The sequence below is a fragment of the Carettochelys insculpta genome, chromosome 12, assembly GCF_033958435.1.
Source record: "Carettochelys insculpta isolate YL-2023 chromosome 12, ASM3395843v1, whole genome shotgun sequence".
NCBI lineage: Eukaryota > Metazoa > Chordata > Testudines > Carettochelyidae > Carettochelys > Carettochelys insculpta.
Genome location: NC_134148.1, coordinates 38,166,727 through 38,187,546, shown reverse-complemented (window position 1 = coordinate 38,187,546; position 20,820 = coordinate 38,166,727).

Here is a 20,820-nt window from a genome sequence, read left to right as displayed (position 1 = left end):
AGCCGTCCACTGGTCGTGCTGTCCATTCACCGCTGCTCCTCCTACTGGCCAGCCACGAGTCACACCATCCATCCACCACTGCTCCTTCTACCAGCTGCCTGCTGGTCACACCATCCATCCATCCATCCGCTGTGGGCTTAGCCTGAGGCAAATCCCTGTGGTTTCAGCTCTTAGTGGCCTCAGCTACCACCCTGTGATTTCAGCTCTTAATATCTACCAAAATGGAGTCCCATAAAAGCTACTAGTATCCAGCTCTATCTTTTGACAGGCAGGGAGGACTAGTCAAACCAACCTTATAGCTATATGGCCAAGGCACTCAGCTAGCTGATTCCACCCAACTCCCTCCCCTCCTGCTTTAAGCCAGAGAGCCCTGTGTAATCCATGTCTTATGCGGTTATGACGACTGCCGTGTCCCCCACAATGACTTGGAGCATTGGTGCGATTTCACAATTCTTATACTGAGTGTTAGCATAAATTGTGATTTTACAACAATGTGTTTAAATAGACAAAACCTCACTACTTCCTTGCTACCCATCAGGCTTTGTTGGCAAGGTATCACATATGCACACCTTTGAATTCTCATGCAAATAATCTCTGGGAGAGACATTCCTCCCAGCCTCCAGCAGCATTGAGTTCCTGCTGGCACATTCCTTACACATGAATATGCAGTGCCTCATTAGCATAATGGCAGCCACAGGGGTTCAAAAGTGCTGTTTTTTAATGGTATGCTGCCCATGTAGCCAGGGGCCTTTCGAAACGACCCCCAGGACTTCAGAAGCCCCTTCTTCCCATTTGTTTTGGGAAGAAGAGGCTTTGGAAGATTGGGGTGTTGTTTCAAAAGGCCCGACTGATAAATTCAACATTATTTCTTTATCTGCCTGTCTCCCCGCATCCCCTCGCTCTGCTGGGAATCAGTATGGCAGTTGAACTACCTTTGTGTCCTGCCCCCACAGCAATGACACATCTTTCACGTGAGGAGCAACACACGCAGGGTGAGGGCAGGGTTGCAGCACACAAGCACAAATTGCCACTCTGGGCAACTGCCATTGGAACAGGGAGTGCCAGCTTCTTCTCACATGCACTGCTGGCAAGTGAAAGATCCATGAGTAGCTTTGGCCAGTAGATGGAGATGGCTTAGAATTGAGTTAGTTTGTTGTGTAGCCAATAATACCTTTCTTTAATGTGATAGTGTCCAGTTACTCTGGTAAGTGTAGTGGCACCTAAGTAATGCTCTAAAATGTGTTTAAAATGGTGTCTTCTGTTTTATTATCTATAACTAGGCTTGGCAGAATTTGATTTGTATTTTTTTAAAAATAATTTCAATGGATGCTATCAATGTTTATTTTTCAAAGAGTGTAAGGTTTTTTTTCAATTTTACATTTTTGGAATTATGGGAATTCGTGGGGTGGCAGACAATTATTTAATGACGCACCTGAGGTTCAGAAAGTTAAAGCTTTAATAACAGTTGATATACACTGTCAACATCACATGTCAAACTATACCAAGTAAATACCCTTCCATTAACAAATCGTACCTATTCTTTTACTATTTACTAGTCCATTTGTAACAACCCTTTTGGCCGTGTCTACACTGGCAAGTTCTTTTGGAAAATTTGGCCCTTTTGCAAAAGAACATGCAGAGGATCCACACACAAAATGTGCTGTTTTGATCCAAAATCAAGAGAATGCTGCTTTCTATCCCTGGCCCGTTCTTTCAAAAGAGTGAAGGTCTGTGTGGATGTTCTCTATCAAAAGAGCAGATCGGTCTTCCAATCCACGTTTTTTCTGTGGATGCGCTCTTTCAAAAAGAGGTCTTCCAAAGAAATCTTCCTAAAGATCATAGAATCATAGGGCTGGAAGGACCTCAGGAGGTCATCGCGTCCCACGCCCTGCTTCAGGCTGGTTCAACCCCAACTAAGTCATCCCAGCCAGGACCTTGTCAAGCCAGGACTTAAAAACCTCTAGGAATGGAGAATCCACCACCTCACTAGGCAACGCATTTCAGTGCTTCACCACGCACCTGGTGAAGTAGTTTTTCCCAATATCCATCCTACTCCTCTCCTTCTGTAACTTCAGACCATTGCTCCTTGTTCTGCCATCTGTCATCACTGAGAACAGTTTCTCTCCATCCTCTTTAGAGCACCCCTTGGAAAGACCTCTGTATTGTAGACGCAGTCTATGAGAGTTCACATCCCATGTTTTTAATGAGCCCTCAGGCATCATTTTTCTCACTTTGTCTAGCTGTAAATTTTCAGTGGTTTTAAATGGAATCTTGTGTATGTCTGTGAAATCAGCATTTACCAATAAAAATCTAATTCTCTTAAGGTTATCTAAAAGGGGCTTGGACTTTCCTTTAGTTTAGGACAAATGAGAGCAGCAGTGAGGAGTTAGTGAATCAAGGTATCACTAACATCCCAGTGACTATTAAATGATAGGTATTGTATTAGCCAGTGATACATGAATGAACTTGCTCTATGCTTGCATAATTGGGATGGTACTCTTAGATGTTCTTCTGTTTGGCTCACAGTCCTGGGTTCAGATGTGGGAAAGTCTGGAAATAGTTTGAGTTGCACAGCAAAGGGATAATTATCATTGCCTTTCTAGAGTGAATCTTCAAGTTAAATGTTTCTGTACTGTTTCAGGGTGAATGCCATTCACAGCTTTTTGTAGTAGAACTGAAGAAATGAAATGCACCCAGCTCATAAGGGGTGCTGTCCACCTCCCCACCTTAAAAATGGGGTTATAAACATCCCTGAGTTTTGGGGAAATTTAGACCCTGGTCCCAACTTTGTGGCTGTTACATCTGCCTTTAGGGAGCAGATTGAGAGATCTAACAGAGTCTTCCAACCTCCCTCCAGAGTCAAAACCATGGGGCCACATGGGCCTCAGCAGTTATCCCATCTCTCTTCCCAGCAGCACCAGGAGATGGTGCTTTTACATTCCCAGTGATGCCATCAGTTCCAGATGCTGTCAGCTGCTTGTGGGAAAAGCGGTGCAGAAAGGCCTTTGGCTACTGCCATATCCTAATTCTTACTGGATATCATATTTAAATATTCATATGACATGAAACAAAATTGGTAAGATCATAAATATGCAGAGCTAGATTCTCTGTGTGTGTAAATCAGCACAGCACTATGAACATAATGAAACTATGGCAGTTTATGCCACTTGAGCAGCTGGGCCCCGCTATGGAATTAGTTTCTGTGAAGTACCCAGTTGACACTGAGACATTGAAATTTTCCATTGTATACATAGAAAAAGGGGAGCCCTTTTCCCAGGTTTTATTTTCAAATCCAACTGGAGTACACAATTATCTAATGATGCTCACATGTTTGCGCAGACTTGTGTATTTCAAGGTTAATTTTCTTATCACATCTTTTTTGTGTGTGTGTGTAGAGCAAAATTTGAAGAGGGGAGAGAGATGCTCATGTGTACAATGAAACAGATCCACCATAAAGTTCAAAACCATTCTCCCTTTACTATGCTGAAACTAACAATAGTGAAGACATCTTGCATTACTACTCAAAAATTGTATCCAGTGGTTTTGCACAACATCAAGGTTGCCATCAGTCGGCAATCTTGAATTGCAGCTTTACTGGGCGGGTCTCTGAAGAATTTGAAGGCGTTCTGCAGATAGGGCGTGTTTACCTCTGAGAAATTAGCCTGCATATATACACGCCTCTTCTTTGCTAACATGCTATCTTGCTCTTTGACTGAAAAGCTGCAAAGGTAGGCACTTTTCCTTTCACACTGTATATGGAAGAGCTGAGCAATTAGTATTCGCTGGTCTCTAACATTGTCTGGTTCATAAAGAAAAACAGCAATTCTAACACAACTTACAGTGTTTTGAGACAGAAGTTGGAGAGAGCTTTTAGCAAGCCCTGTTTATGTTTTATGCCTGATTCACTGGAGACCAGTTTTTGGATTTTGCAGTTGTTTTCTTTTTAAATTAGAGAGTGAAGGTTAGAATGGCAGCTTTTGCTTTTCTCCTTTCGTACCTGTTTGGCTGCTGTTCCATGAAACTTTAGTTCCATTCTTAAATTGAAGAGGTAAAAAAATGCTTTTAACAGGTAAACTAGGTGAGCTAACTACACCGAGAATTTTTTATTTTTCTTTTAATATGTTTTAGGAAAATATTTTAATTCAAGTCACAGGAAAAAGGTGTCTTTTTTTTGGTGGGGTGTTTAAAAAGTTAGAACATTATTCTACAGGAAAAAAATAAGATTTAATGTCAGAACATGAGATGTCTGTTTGATATATTTAGAGCATTCTGACTAAAAATCTGAAACAGGTGATACCACAGATCATGCACTAAAACAAGTTACTACAACTATTACTTTCAGAGTGAGGGTATCACACTTTTACATACCCCTGCAGAGAGCTCTTTGAGGAAATCCACACATTTTTTTTTGGCTGTCCCTCTTTTTTAAGATTTTGTGACTTCCTAGTCTCAGTGTCAGGTTCTCAGCTGGTATAAGATAGCACCATGCCACTTTGGTTCTTGGGAGTTAAACTGATTTACATCAGCTACAGATCTGGCCTTTAGCCTGTGACTTGGTTTGAAGCAGGAGCTGGGAACCAGCTGCTATAATGTAGAGGGAAGTCCAGACAGTGGCTGGATTATTGTAGCAGGCATGTTCAGTCTCTCTCTTGTGCTGGTTTTGATGTAGGTGGGAGAGGTATGACAGAGGAGGGGATAGCCAGCAGAAATCTGTGGAGAGCTCCTATCAATAGCACAGGGGGCTCAGTCTAACTCTTGCTTTTGGTGTGACAGAAGCAGTTGCAACAGGCATGCAAAGTCTGGTAGCTATCGTTCTGTGGGTTAACACTGAAACTCATCTCCTCCTACATGTATCTTTGTGCAGCATTATTATGAATTATTCATTTATTATTCATTTAACCTTTAACTCTTACCTATCTTGGAATGGCTCTGCTGAATGTTCCACTGTGTAGTAATCACACATTTCCTACTCCACAGAGCTCTCAGTACAAATGAGTAGGATGGGGCAGGCCAGGGTGGGAGATAATAGGGAAAGAGGTTTGGCAGAAGGAGAAGTGTACTGTCTGATGTAGTTATTTTGTTTAGCATTTCTCTCCTCTCCTGATTGTTACTTCTTTGCTTTTCCATATGTTGACTTAGAGAATCATAGGGAGGAAATCTATAGTCACTGGGACTAGAAAGGCTGCAGCTGATTTTGGGTCTAGATTCCAGCATAAAACTGCTCCATCCAAGGTTCTCCACTCATCACTCACCCCAACATTTGGCCTCATGGCTACTCACTGACTGGCTTTGAATGGAGGAGAGGTTGCATCTTTAATTTCACTGTCCTCCATCCTATTCCTTCCCAAATCAGAAACTAGGTTGGAGTCTCTTTTCTAGCCCAGTTGACCACTTTGTGAGATGGATAGCATTCCCACTCTGGTCTCAGTGCCATGGATGGCGCTCTCAGTATTTGGGAGTAAGACTGTAAGAGTCCATCTTCATTGCCTTGCTGCGCACTATCTCCAGAACTGCCTAGCTGCTGGTGTTGTGTTCTCTATCACACTCCAGTGAGCAGCCGGTGATTCTAAGCCGTGGGTTAAATCAAGAATGGAGAATGAAAAGTTATACTGGTCTGCTTAAAAAGAACCCAAACTCCATTTTCCAAAGTAACATAGACTTGGATGGTAACTAACCATTCATTTAAAAAAAAAAAAAAAAAAAAAGAGTGTGGGGAATGAGAAGCTCAGTCATTGGCATGTTTTTTGTGGGGGGAATAGGAGATGAGGACTGTTTTTTGACCAAGAAAAAAAAACCCCACCCACACACTCCTTATTAAATAAAGGTTGACCAACTCTACTGGTAGGCACATGAATCGATTTGCATGCATTTGTGGGGCTGGTCAAACATGGGACATCAGACATGAATCTGGCACCTGTATATTGAACTACATTTTCTACAGACTATGCTCTTCATAAAGTCATAACTAAAATAACTCAAAACTAGTCTTTCTTGTACTCCTTATCCAGAATTATTGCAACTTTAAAATAGTAGCTGTTTTTTGACATAGCTCTACTAAGAACATTGCAGCAAGAGTTGAATTTTTTTCACTTCCTCTCCTAAATCAATAATAATAATAATAATAATAATAATTAATAATAGAATAGAAAAAGTTCCTAACTGTCAGGGTGGTCAAACAGTGGAATAAATTACCTGTGGAGGTTGTGGAATCTCCATTGTGGGAGATATTTAAGAACAGATTAGATAGATGTCTATCAGGGATGGTTTAGACAGTACTTGGTCCTGCCATAACGGCAGGGGACTGGACTTGATGGCCTCTCGAGGTCCCTTCCAGTCCTAGTATTCTATGATTCTATAGTGAAACTCTCAGGAACAATTCACCTTTGGGAAGAGACCCAGCATGAACATTTTCTGCCTGAAAGAAAGGTGCCTCTTTAGAAAAGTTTTGCACGTGTGAAAACAGAGAAAGTATAATAAAAATTGTGCTGCTGCCTTAATTATAGCAATTATCATTGTGTGAGCACTATTTTATATATGCTTAGATAGTAATCAAATAGTAGATAATGTGATAGAGTAATAACAGTCTTCTGACTCTTAATTAAAATAAACTAATAAAGGGATGCCATAGTTCAGATTTTTATAGTTATTAGTGAGGAAATTTGGAGTCTGAGGTCCTCCAGAAATCATAACTCAGCACTATTGTGTTGCATATTACTTTATACTCTTGGCATTATAAGAGGTGGAGCAAGTTCAACTACTTTCAGTTTTAGTCTGCTCTACCACCAGTTATATTTGCATATTGCTTGAAGTCATGCATGCCATAACATAGAGTTTGTGCGAATGTGATGACATAATTAAGTAAACATGATTGCAAGATACCACCTTATCACTTCATGTTTACAGACAGTTCAGACTATGCACGTGTCAGCCCGAAAAGATCCATCTAAACCTGAGACATTTGATTTCAAGGTTGCAAGTTGGGCCATGCCTCTATGGTGGACAGATGCATAAGACTATCACAGTTTAAGGTGGCATTTGATCTGCAGGCTAAGGCCATTGGAGCCATATTTTAAACAGTCAACAGTGTAACACTGTTGCAAAAAACCAACCCTCTGGGATGTATTAAAAGGAGAGTTATAAGCCAGGCACAAGGAGTAATTGTTCTGCTCTGCTCCACTCTGATTAGGCTCAACTGGAGTATTGTGTCTAGTGCGAGGTGCTACATTTCAGGAAAAATGCAGACAAATTTGAAAAAGTCCAGTGAAGAGCCACAAAAATGATCAGAGGCATGGAAAATGTGATCCGTGAGGGAAGCTTCAAAGAATTGGGATTGTTTAGTTTGGAAAAGAGAATTCTGAGAGGGGACAAGAAGGAATGGGCTTAATCTGCAGCAAGGGAGGTTTAGGTTGGACATTAGGAAAAACTTCTTAACTGTCGGGGTGGTTATGCCCAGGAATAAGTTCCCTGAGCAGGTTGTGGAATCTCCACCGTAGAAGATTTTCAAGAACAGTTGAGACAAACACCCTTCGGGATCAGGGTTGTCCTACCTTTTTTCATGGGGAACCACACAGAATTTTTTGTGTGTTCTGGGGGGCCAAACACAAAATAGCCCCAATCCACCACCAACCTGGTTTAAACCCCTTGCAGTGCCTAACTGCCTCTTCTGACCCCAGGCTTAGACCCTTGCAGCCCCAAACTGCCCCCTCAGCCTTAAATCCCACTGACAAGCTGTCCCCTGCCCAACCCCAGTTTAACCTGCCCCCTTGCAGCCCCAAACCACCCCCTGCCCACAGCCTTAAACCCCCCAGAGTCCCAAACTGTCCCCTGCACACACCCAGGCTTCACTCCCCTTGGCAGCCCCAAACCACTCTGCTGCTGGCCCTGCGTCCCAGCTGGGGCTGTGCCCTGGGGCCAGTGGCGGCTCTGCACTCCAGCTGTTGGTGTCGCTGTGGTAGCCAGCCCCGCAGAAGCTGGTGTCGCCATGGCAGCTGACTCCAGGGGCCAGATAAAAAGCCTCCATGGGCCAGGTTCTGGCCTGCGGGCTGCTTGTTGGATACCACTGGTCTAGATGGTGCTTGGTCTTGCCGTGAGCACAGGGGACTGAACTTGATGACCTCATGAAGTTCCTTCTAGTTCTACTATGATTCTGTGATTGTGTGGAGAGTGGGTGGGGTTTTGCTTTATTTTTGTTTGGTTTGATCATGGCAGAAGGTTCACTTTTGCCTCAGGAGTACAGCTGTCAACTATGATGTTCATACCAAGTTTTAGGTGATCTCTTAGATATTATAGGCCCAAAGCCTTACAATAAGGCATCAGAATGTGAACTTGATTCAGTATCCTATAGGAAGTCCTTGAAGAGAGTGAAGAACAAGTCTGATGCACTCCTGGTTGCTGAGTTGACACTGCAAAGTTCTCTACTAGTTGGAGATTCCTAAGGGCTGATGGCTTCCTGCGTAGTGATATTTTGTTGCCATAGTCCAACTCATGGGAGACAGCAGTACGTAAAAAGGTAGTAGTACTAGGCATCCTTCAGTCTACGTAGACTATGGATCGCGCCCTTCACAGTTCCAATTGGGATCATCATTTGCAGCATCGACTGTGACTGTGAAGGCCCACACAAGAGTAACAGTCCTTGCTGCATCTGTTGCATGTGTAGTGGGTGTCTGGCAGGTCCTTACTGAGCTTTCTGTGGGCTCGCTTCTCCTCTGCTAGCTGTCTCAGTATGTTTAAAAAAAAAAAACAAAAAACAAAACAAAACTGAGACCAAATCTGTGTCAGTGAGGATGGGATGGAGTCCACTCCCAACTAGAGGTGGTAGATGGTGTTACTTGCAGATTCTGTTATGTGAGAGTTTCGTATTCAGGAGATACAGACTGAACTGACCAGATAAGTGTATGTACAATGAGCCAAAGAAAGCTACTCTGCTTCTGTGAACCCTCCAAAATGCTTTTCTGTTCCTACTAGCATCGCCTCTGTCTTGAGTCGATTCAGCTCACGTCAAGAACCTCCTCAGAAACTCAGTAGGGAAAATGTAATGTCCCATCTACAGAGAAATGATCTCCAGAGCCTGCCTGCAGCATGGGAGGAGAGGTGAGGCTGGGGCTTGGTGTAAGAGAGTAAATGGTGGGAGCAGTTCAGATGGGATTAGTCTGATTTCAGAAAGATGTGTGCGTTTGAAGGCATTGAAGCCATATTGCCAACAGGCAGCAAGGCTGGTTAGGGAAAAAGCATCTGAAAGCCACAGAGGCTGGCTGACTGGCGATCACAAAAGGGTTATGCTTGAGTGCCTATTAAATGGGCAATGTTCATAAAGGAGTGATGGAGACAGAGAGGAAGTGGCTGAGGTGGGGAGACTCCCTAGGTCTGATGGTAAAACCAATAGATGAAAAAGACCCCGTGAGGGGTGCAAAAGGGGATCAAGTGTGGATGTGGAATGAATACAAATTAAAGGTGTGGGAGACAGAGATGAGTGGGAGGAGGGAGAGCCAGGTGTCAAAGCCAGATGAGGGCAGAAAGGAGCCAAGGGACCATGTATGTTAGTTATCTGGAGGAAGAGAGAAGAGAAGAGATGGATGGAGAGGACTTCAGAGAAGGAAAGAGTTGGTTGGAGGGAGGAGAAAGTATGGAAAAAACAAGGAGTCTATTAACATGTATATACACCTCTCAGCGTGGGAGGGAAGCTTTCCAAGGGATTGGCTAACTCCTGAGGCAGAGTCTGAGAGAAATAGGTTATCTCAATCTGTGATCAATCCCATGCTTTCTCTTCTTCCTTACTGGCTATTTGGAACTAGGGCATGAGTTCTGTGTGGAACCACCGTGGGAGTGAAGGAACCAGAGAGCAGAGAAGTCGGAAAAAGATTTGCAGGGAGGGAGCTCCCGGGGTAGCCGAGGGTCAGGGAATGGGCATAGAAGGAATAATGGTGGGGAATAGGTACTGCTAGAGAGGAAGCGGAGACAAGAAAGGGTGAGCATGAGGAATCGGGACAGGTGATACGGCTGAAGTGATAGGAGAAAAGAAGGCATCAGGACTTGTGGGAGCAGATGGAAGGTAACAGGGGGACTGGAACAGGAAAGGGAAGGGTAAAGTAAATAAAGAACATGGACAACATCTGGAAACATGTTCAGAATGAAAAGACAATAGTGCAAAAGATTTACCTGTCACCCTGTAGTGAAGGAGTCAGCAACCTTTCTGAGGAGGAGTGCTGAAATTTGACCTTTGGACCTCTATGAACAGTCCGAGTGCCAGTGATACTTTTTCAAGTCACTAATAGTCCAGTTTACAGCAGCTTCATTAATAAATGAAGAGGCAGAGCTTTACCGTGTAAGTGGCAGTTCGTAGCATGAGCTGGTCTTTTGTTAATCCACAGGCATTTTGGATTTGCACTAGCTTCTGGCTGCATGGGGGAGGAGGGGTGGGCTGAGCTCCTGCCTCACATGCTGATGAAAATTGGCTCATGTGCCACTCCTGGCACCTGGGTGAAGGTTGCTGACCCCTGATGTAGAGTGTATGGACCTGACCCCTGGGTGCTTCCATTAACTTCAGTGAAAATTGAATCAGACCCTGAGGTTGTAGCTTTAAGTGCTTAAGATGGTGCCCCCCACATAAGCAAAAACAAATCTGGATTTGTGTCATACAGGTTTGTGCTTGTTTTGGGAGGTGTCCATAGTCCACTTACGATGGACAGCAGGCATAATGTGGTATTCGTTTCTTTCAAGTTCCCATGTACCAGTGAGCATTTGAAATACTGGACGGTGTCCCTGTGTCTACACGTGCCCCTTCCTTTCGAAAGGGGGATGTTAATGAGTGGGTTTGAAAGATGCTAATGAGGCACTGCAATGAATATGCAGCACCTCATTAGCGTAATGGCAGCCGTGGCGATTTGAAAGTGTGGCTTTTCGAATCATGCACCTCCCGTGGAGACGGGACCTTCCAAAAGGACCCCCCCAGTTTTCGAAAGCCCTTCTTCTTAACACCAGATAGGAAGAAGGGCTTTTGAAAACTGGGGGGGGTCCTTTCGGAAGGTCCCATCTCCATGGGCGGTGCACGATTCGAAAAGTCGCACTTTCAAATCACCGCAGCCGCCATTATGCTAATGAGGCACTGCATATTCATTGCAGCGCCTCATTAGCATCTTTTGAACCCGCTCATTAACATTCCCCTTTCGAAAGGAAGGGGCACGTGTAGACCCAGCCTGTGAGACTGTCAGAACTTTCCCTTGCATGCATACTGTCCAGTCTGCTGATTAGTGTCGGTACACACTGCATTAATAATCTGGAATATTTTCTAAATCCCTGGTTTTTTGTTTAACTGTTTGGTTTTAAAGGCACCTATTTTACGCAGTGCTACTGCTGCCCTCAATAAGGTAGGAGGTGGTACACAGTCACAAAGTGGCTGTGTTCAGGAGCCATCAAGGCAATTAATGGCAGATCCTGGGATTCTTCATTGTGAAAGGTGCATACTAGTTTTGTGTTAGTTGTCCACAGAGTCTGTTGCTAAGCTCAGCAAGCAGCATGTTTGTAGCTGTTGTTGCCTGTTCTTAAGCAGGAAACATTGTGACTGATGACTCTGTGTGCTATTTAGCCTTAGCCCTCCAGCTGTTTTCTTGTTTAGCATCGATGATTAGTAGCTTGGAGTAAGTTCACTCTCTCTCTTAGTATCTGGGGAACACCAGTTGTGTCTGCTCTTCTCTAAGTCACTGTACCAGCTTTTCTAGTTTGCTCATGCAATTTAACCTTCTTAGTTCTTTGATCATTCTGTGCTCTGCTGGATTTATATCCATCTCCTATCATGTCCCTATAGGCAGCATCTGGCAAGATCCTTAGAGAAGCCATGTCTTCTGTCCCTAGCTGGGCAACCCCTGCTTTCTATATGCATTCTCGCTTTATTTAAAAGCTAAAGACAAACATTCTTACCTACCCTTTCCTTCAACTTTGGTTTGGACAAAGTATCACCTAGGCGTGAATCTGGTTGTTGCTTTGCAATATATGTAAGTATCTTAACCAAGATTTTTGTAAAGCCATTCTGATTTTTGTAGGAAGAAGACAAAATCCTATGTCCTCATCTGTACTTTCCCCAAAGTTTTGGAACTCAGATGCAAGGGACCCTGGTTCTAAACAGCACCTGACTGGGAAAAGAGCAACCAGTTAGGTTAAGGCAGATTAAAAGTTGATCTCCTTTGCCCAATCTATTAAAAGTACAAGGAGAAAAGGTTTTAACGGAACATCTCAAGAAGTCTAAGAAATAGATCTTTAAAATGCACATCATTTAGATATTCTCTGACTGAGTGTGTGTGCTTGAGTAAGGGTACAGAGTAGCCAGTCTGAAATTCCTCAACCCATCAATCCTGATTTTCCTGTCTTTGTAGAAACTCATTAAAACTTGACTGAACAGGCTAGAGATGTGGCTCTTTCATTGGTTGTAGTGGATGAGGTTTCCTAATAGACTGACTCCTGGAATTCAAGAGAACTTTCCAGCTTCCCAAAGTATTTTTAATTGGGGATTATGCTCTGCAAGGGCCGTGAAGTCAATTGTAAAGCATTCTTTCCCGTTCTGGCAAGTAGGATTGGACATCAGGGCAGGGGAGCTCTTCCCACAGTGATACAGCAAAGCATGGTGCATCTGACTGAACTTAATCCAAACCAAACACCCAGAGAGTTGGGTTGGCTCTGTCTGTAACTAGAAGAACAGAATATTGAACGTAGCTTTGGCCAAGCAGGAGATTGACATGGGGGATGCTTTCAAGATTCATGCAAGACCCAGCCCTTAATCAAGGCATTTTGCACTTAGCTGTAACTGGAGTAGGTTTGGGACTACTGGGAGGAGGGTTGAAACCGGTATGTGAGTTTTATGCAAACCAAAAGAGTTGACTGTCCTAGGAATCCATGAATAAGATTCTGATCTCAGTTCCACGGGGGCAAGTCCAGATAAATTCCAGTACAGCTAATACAGTGATCTGAGATTTGTGCCACTGTAAATAACTTGCACACACGTCAGTGGAACGTATTCTGATTTACACCTGTGTGACCTAAGTGCAGAGTTTGGCTGTATAAACTCCTGTTCAGTAGCACGTGTGTTACAGAGCTGCTGGTTGGAGGGCAGCCTGAAACAGGCATGTTGTGAAAGCCGTGTAACAAAACACAAGTGCAGCCGAATCAGAACAGGCCTTAGTGGGGGGCACTGACTAGGTCTTGGGTTTTGTGGCACCATAGCGTTATTTGCCAGCCTCTCTGAAATCCTGGCATTTGGCAGCTGCCAGGTATCTGCTCCATTCTGTTTAGGGTTGAAGCATCTCAATTCCCGATGTTGCTAAAGTGGGTGTTTGAATGGGTGCTTGTGGGTAGTGCCAGATTTGCAGCGGTGGGGTGGGAAGTTCTCTGTCAGTGGCATGCATACCGTGCACGCAGTAACAGGGCGAGCTTTGCCCTTGCTGCTCTAAGCAATGTGCCTTAAACCTGATCGGGACTGTAGGTTCAGACATAGGGTATATCAACTCAGCGCTCCCAGGTGGCATTGCATCTTGGGTAGGCCTGCACGAGCTTTGTGTGGCTAAAAATAACAGTGTACCTATGGTGGCCTGAGCTGCAGGAACACACTGGGACTTCCGGGTACGTACGTGCCTGGCTAGGATTACAGTGTTGGAACTCGCATAGCCTGCCCTGAGGGAATGCCTGTGGGTCAGAGAGGCCTCAGCAAACCTCTCCCACCAGCCCCACCTGTTGCATGGCTGGAAAATTCACACACCACCATTGCGATCCTCTGAAAGGTGGTGCTTCCCCCCTTGCTATTTCTGAGTATGAAATGAAACATTTAATTAAAGGGAAGGGGGGAAGTGACTTGGCATTAGTTTGGCAAAACACCACAGAGTCCATAAACAGAAACGATGAGTGAAAGTCCCACCCTAAGCAGGTTGGGCAGCATCCTTGTCCTTGTAGGTTCTTAAGTCCAGCAATGTAAATGTCCCCTTCGCATGCCCAACTCTTCCTTGCACCCTGCTCATTTGCTGCCTTTGGTCAGTGCAGACCCAGAGTTCACCTCCCATCCTGAGTGGAGGGAGCTAAAGAGGCATCGTACTCACTCCACTGGCCAGTCGCCACCTGCCTGCTCTCTGCTGCTGCCCTACTAGCCATTCACCTCACCTCTGTCCCGCTGCCCTGCTGGCCACTCCTTACACCTCTCTGCCACTTCCTTGCTGGCTATTTGTCATGCCGCTGTGGTTCTGCTGGCTGCTCATCACATCTCTCCACCACCGCCTGGCTGCTTTTTGTTCACCATCTGCTTCTTGGCTGTGACTTCTGCTCATCCATTTCAAATGATTTCAGCTGCCAGTGATTTCAATTCTTAGCAAGCAGGGTAGAAGAAACACAACTTCCATGCAATTAACATAAGAAAGGCATTTGATGATGCCTACTTATCTCTGTTTTTTGAACAGGGAACTGGGAAACAGGGAAAAGCAATCCAGGCAAAGGCGGCCATGCATCAGGGGTCAGCTACCTTTCCAAGACAGAGTGCCAAAATTTGCCCTTTTGACCCTTATGCATGGTCTGAGTCCCAGTGATACATCTTAAAGTTGCTAACAGTCCTACTTACAACAGCTTCGTTAATAAATAAAGATGCAGAGCTTTGCTGTTTAGGTGGTGGTTAGTAACTTTAGCTTGTCTTTTGTTAATGCACAGGCTTACAGCTGCATGGGGAAGGTGGGGTGGGGCTGAGTTGCTCCCTGGTGTACCAGTCTTGACAACTATGCCAGGGTTGCTCACCATAACCATATATCATCCTGAACAAAATAACCTTTCTTCACCCCCTCTCTTTCTTATGGAGCTCTGAAAGTCAAGCCCCTGCTTAGGAAGGTTCTGCAAACAGTAAGACCTTTCCTTTGGAATAAGTTAGCATGGTCCTCCCTCTCTGTATTCCCGCAGAATTGCACACATTGGTAACCATAGTTTGGCTACCCCTGCAGACATAGCTGGAGTTGAGCTACGAATTAAGTTGATGGAGCTCATTGCAGTCTGCTATCGAGAAAATCTTAAAAAAGGTGCAAACGCTGTTTACGTAGACACACTCAAGATTTCTCTCCCTTTCGAGCTAGCTGTAATGCAGTGGTTCTCAAAGTGTGATCCACAGACCACTATTGTCTTGCAGGTGTATTGTGGGCTCAGGGCTCACCCCCACCACTGCAGTGGGGAACCCATGCTGGTGCTCCAGCTCTGCAGCCCCACCACGTGGCTAGAGTGCCAGGGCCAGCTTCTCATTGCAGAGGGGAAGCCCTGAGCCACGTGGGCTGGATCCAGCTTGCAGGTGGAAGGAAGAAGTGCTGTGTGCTGCCACTCCCCCTCCTCCTGTCTGGGAGAATAGCCGCACAGGACACCATTCACCTGGTGGCTTTTCCCACTCCTCCCATTGGCTGCAATTTCAGCCAATGGGAACAGCGGTGTGAGGTGGAGCACCTCCTGGACGGATGGGGGGCGGGTACGAAGCTATGCGTGTTCCCCAGGGAGCTGTGCAGGTAAGTGCCTTACCCCTTTTGGGCTCATGCCCAGAGCGTGTGCTCTTAATCCCCTTCTTTGCCCCTCTCCTGCCAAGATCCCCACCCCCAGCCTGCTCCTGCACCCAACCTCATACCCAGAGTCCACACCCTGATCCCCATCCCACTCCCCAGCAGCCTCCTTCCATGCTCTGAACTCGTTTTTGGCCCCACCACAGAGTCTAGAGAGGCCCCCCAAAATCTACTAGCCATGGGACCCCAGAAGAGTTAATCTGACCTGTGAGAAGCACTGAACCTTGGTCCTCCCTCTCTCCCTGTTCACCCTTGGAGCTGTAGCATGAGATCAGTGAGGAATCTCACTTGGGCACCACATCAATGAGGGCTGGATGGTTTTAGGAGGTTTATTTATTTATTTGTTTGTTTGTTTGTTCTGCTTCTCACTTTTGTGTGGCCCCCAACTGATTTATCTGAGGGTCAATGGTTTCTGGTCCATAAAAAGTTTCCCCACCCCTTCTATAAATAAAGACAACATAGAAACCTTTAGTTTTGAGCATACATTAATGTTTTACTTTATTTAAAATGAAGTTTGGTAAACTAACATGAAATACCCATAAGACCTAAATAAATGCCCCTTTATGTGATAGCTATGAATTTATGCTCCAGTACACTCGTATGAATAACTTAGTATTTAAGGTATTTAGGGATAAGCAAATGCATTTAGTCATCATGGCTGCCTGGCTGGTGGTCCACAGAAAGGTGAATGCAGAATGCTTCCATTACAACAGTGTTTCTCAAACTTTTGGGCCCACAGCGCAGGCATGTGCTTAAAGTTAAGTGTGTGTTTCAGGGCTTTGCTGAAAATGAAAGAAATGCTGCATCCGGACTTAGCACAGTAAGGTTAATAAATGCTACAGTAGCTGTAGTACTGGCACACTGTACTAGAAGGATCAGAGAGGTAGCCGCGTTAGTCTGTATCTTCAAAAACAACAAGAAGTCCTGTGGCACCTTACAGACTAACAGATATTTTGGAGCATCAGCTTTCGTGGGCAAAGACCCACTTCGTCAGATGTCATCTGATGAAGTGGGTCTTTACGCATGAAAGCTGATGCTCCAAAACATCTGTTATTCTATAAGGTACCACAGGAGTTCTTGTTGTACTGGAAGGATGGGATTTTAAAATCCCAAGAATTCAGTATAAAGATGCATGCAGTCCTCAGTTTGCTAATATTGAGGACTTCATAAAATGAGTGTATAAAATCCAGGCTCCATCAAACCAGGAATGAGGGGGAACTTTGCTGCTCTTTCTGCTGTGTTACAGCTGACTAGTCTCTTTTTTTTATTGTGCATTGTAAGTCATTAGTGCTTTTGACAGTTTGCAATTCAGTCTTTAAAAAAACAATATGGAACATGATTGTATAATGTAGTCTCTCATCTTACTCTGTAAACCTCTAGGTCTGATTGAAAATATGAGGGGTTAATGCTCTGCTTCATTATCATGGCGCCTGTTAGCTGTAGTTAAGGCTCTGTTAACAATCCCCTTATAAATCCCTACATCTAGAAGTTTATAATTCAGCAGTTAATGTATGCTCTAGGCCAAAACTCAGCATGCAAAATCCCTGCCCAGGAACAACTGTGATTCCCCCCATTTAATTTATACATATAAATATATACCTACATAATCAGTGTAGTAGATTTTTATAATCCCCTTTTGGTATTTAAAAATACTAAATGGGTGAGTAACTAATGTTTCAATACCAATTACTCTGTATGGTCAGTAACTTCCTTAAAAGGATCTGGATTACAACAACTCAGTACCAAACAGTCCTGTGATGCACAGGTTGTTTCACAGATTGCTGGAAGGCTCCAAAACAGATCAGTCTCTTTTAAGAAACCTCTCAGAACTGGACTAAGGTCTGAATCTGGAAAGTTTTGCGCTGGTGTGCTAGACTGGTAGGGAGAAGCTGCATGTGAGAGCAAACAAAGCTAAGAGCTGGGTGATGTCCTCTGAACTGACCCATCCTTTACTCACAGTTGTACAGGGTGAAAATGGGTTAGGTAGGACAAGGGAACAGACATTTCCTTCTTCTTTGTAACTAAGGCACATTTCAACATTACATAATTTCCCACAGAACAGAATAGCCAGCGTCTGCACAGCTCTTCTTTTACAGGGCTGCTCTCTGTAAATATGTATAGCACTGTGGACTGCCGGGTTTGCAGAATTAGGATCCAAAGTCTTTTGCAACCAGACAACTAAGTAAGATTGGCTTAGCAGCCAAACATTAGCAACCTTCTCAATACGGGATTGGGTTCCCTTCTGCTCTGTCTCCTCTCTTTTAATCTCGACTTAATATAGATAAGCAGTGCTCTACACACAGGTGGTCCAACCCCATCCTAGACTATAGGGGTGGATCTACACTAGCAAGTACATTCGAAATCCAGATCGAAAGAGCAAGTTCTTTCAAAAGAACCTGCGGAGCGTCTACGCACACACGGAAATTAAGTCGGTCCTCCCATCCCAGGACGGGAAGAGCACCCTCCTTCGAAAGATTATTTCGAAAGAGCACGTGTAGACGCTCCGCAGCCCGCTTTTTGAAAGAGCGGGTCCTCCATGGCTGCGATCAGCCGGCGGCGCCACTCCCAGCACAAGCAGAGCTCTATGGCTCCAGTGTCTGGCCACGTTTCAGCATGCAGGAAGCCCTCAGGCAGGAAGCTGAGAGCGTGCAGGCAGCAGGGAGCCCACGCTGCTGCACCGCTTGCTCCCTGGCACGACACCCCAGCGAGTCCTGAGCCCTCCTCGGCACCATGGCCAGCACCCCCAACCCCTGCCCACCCCAGGGGCCTCCCAAAGAAACCAGGGAGCCCTCCCAGGAGGGGAGCCAGCCCCCCAAGTGCCAGGCCCCCTCCTGGACCGACGCCGAGGTGCGGGACCTCCTTGCCCTCTGGGCAGACGAAGACATCCTGCACCAGACGGGTGTCCAGCGCAGGAATGCGGCAGCGTTCCGGTGCCTCACCACGGGCCTCACCGGCTGGGGTCACCCCACCCGGACCCTGGACCAGGTGAGGTCTAAGGTGAAGTAGCTGCACCAGGGATACTGTAGGGCCCAGGACACGGCCAGGCAGTCAGGGGCACCTCCCACCAGCTGGCCCTACTATAAAGACTCGGAGCACCTCCTTGAGGCCCAAGGAGGTGGGACCCCCAGCTGTGCTGTGGACACAACGGTCCTGGCATCGGAGCAGGAGCTCGAGATGGGGACAGAGAAGAACTGTGCTGGACCTGTGCCCAGCACCAGGCGCCCACAGAGGCTGGAGACCATCAGCGATGATGAGAGCTCAAGCGAGGGGGCCCTCGTCATCAAAATCTCATCCAGGCCGTCTAGCTGGGCCCCATCCATCCGTACCTCACCTGACTTCCTGGAGGGACCCACAGGTAGGGTAGCCTGCACATCAGCCACGCCAGGACTGAAGAAGGGGCATCCGGTTTCGCCCAGGGTTGCGGCAGCCACCGCAAGTGCCCACCACCCTGGGGCCTGTAGAAACCAGACAGCCATGTTTCCTGGGCCCGGACGGGGCACTGACACATGGCACTCAGCACCACATGGACGGGACAGCACCACAGACTGGTGGCTGTGGAGAGACCGGGTGGAGGCAGTGTGGGGCAGGCTGTGCCCTTGGCACCCACACAGGGAACCCTGAGACATGGACATTACAGGGCACCCGGTGAGAGGGGGGACACAAGGTTCAGTGCTTGGGACTCATTGCCCTCCCCTCCACCCTCCCCTTTTGTCTCCACAGCTCCCGCAGCCAGTGGCTGGACCAGCCCCACCACTGAGGGAGAGGGGGAGCTACCCGGACCCCGCAGTGTCCCTGGATGGGCCCGCCGCCGGGCCATCTGCTGGTGCCACCTGGGCGGGGAGGAAGACATAGGGGAGCCTGCCCACACCGCAGCACTGTGGGACCTTTTCAGCATGCTGCAGGAGTGGCTGGAGATGGAGCAGCAAGCCTGGGACCAGGTGGCAGCCAACCTCGACACCCTGACCCAGGCCATGGCCGTCCGCCTGGCCCTGACCGCTGCCCCATCGCCACCCACTCCTGCAGCCACCCCTCCATTCCCTGTCCGCCCATCACCCGCCCGACCCCCAGCCTCCCCTGTTCCCCACTCAGCCTCCCCCCTTCCAACCTCTCCCCACTCCCCAGTCTGCCCTCTGACCCCCCTCACCTGTAGTGAACCCCCCCAAAAGCCCAAACTCGCTGCCCTGATCCCACCCCCGGCTCCCCCCGTGCTGACCCCACACAGCCTGCAGAGGCCTCGCCCCAGGTGCGCCCCCACCTGCTCATGGCACCAGCCCCAGCCCGGCCCCGACGGGGGCCCCGGACGCAGGGGGATAGGCAGGGCATGGGTGATGGGGATCACACCCATCGAGCCCCCAGGGGCGCTAAGCTGCCCCCCTTCAGGGAGCCGCCCAGGGCCTCTCCACCCCTGTAAATAGTTACCTCCCACCCCCCATCACCCATTCCGACCCCCTGTAAATAGTTGTAAGAAGACTCAGCTTTGTTATTTATATACAATGTTTATTTTTGTGTTCTACCCTTGTGTCCCCTGTGCATGTGTGGTGGTGGGGGAGTGTGCAGTGTGGTGCTGTGTGTGCGTGTGTGTGTGCGCAAGTGCAGGGTGGTGGTGTGTGTGTGTGTGCAGGGTGGGGGGGCTCATCGTGCACCTCACTCAAAGGCGTGGCGCAGGGCCTCCCTGATCCACACCCCATCCTGCTGGGCCAGGAGGCGGGGGTGGCAGGGGACTGCTCGTACCCATGCCCTGGCTGGGTGGCCCACCCCTGCATGTAGGGCTGGTTTTTGGCCTCCATGAGGTTATGCAGGGTGCAGCAGGCCCCAACCACTGCCGGGACATTGGCCAGGCCCATCTCCAGCCTCGTGTGGAGGCACCTGAAGTGTCCGTTGAGGAAGCCAAATGCTCACTCCACGGTATTGCGGGCCCAGTTCGGCCACTCATTAAAAGGGTCCTGGCTCGGCTGGATGTGCCCAATGTGTGGCCTCATGAGCCAGGCCTGCTGGGCATGGGCCGCACCTGCTACGATACATGGCAGAATTGTTGTGTCCCCCATGGGCAGCTTCCACCGGGGAAGGAAGTTCCCCTCGGCCCTGCTGCATCCCAGTCCTGAGTTCCTGAAAACCCTGGCGTCATGGGCGCGGCTGGACCAACCCACGCAGATGTCCTGGAACCAGCCGTTGGCGTCGACGAGCACCTGCAGGACCATGGAGTGGTAGCCCTACCAATTCACATAGGCCCTGCAACTGTGCTCCGGGGCCCGGATGGCAATGTGGG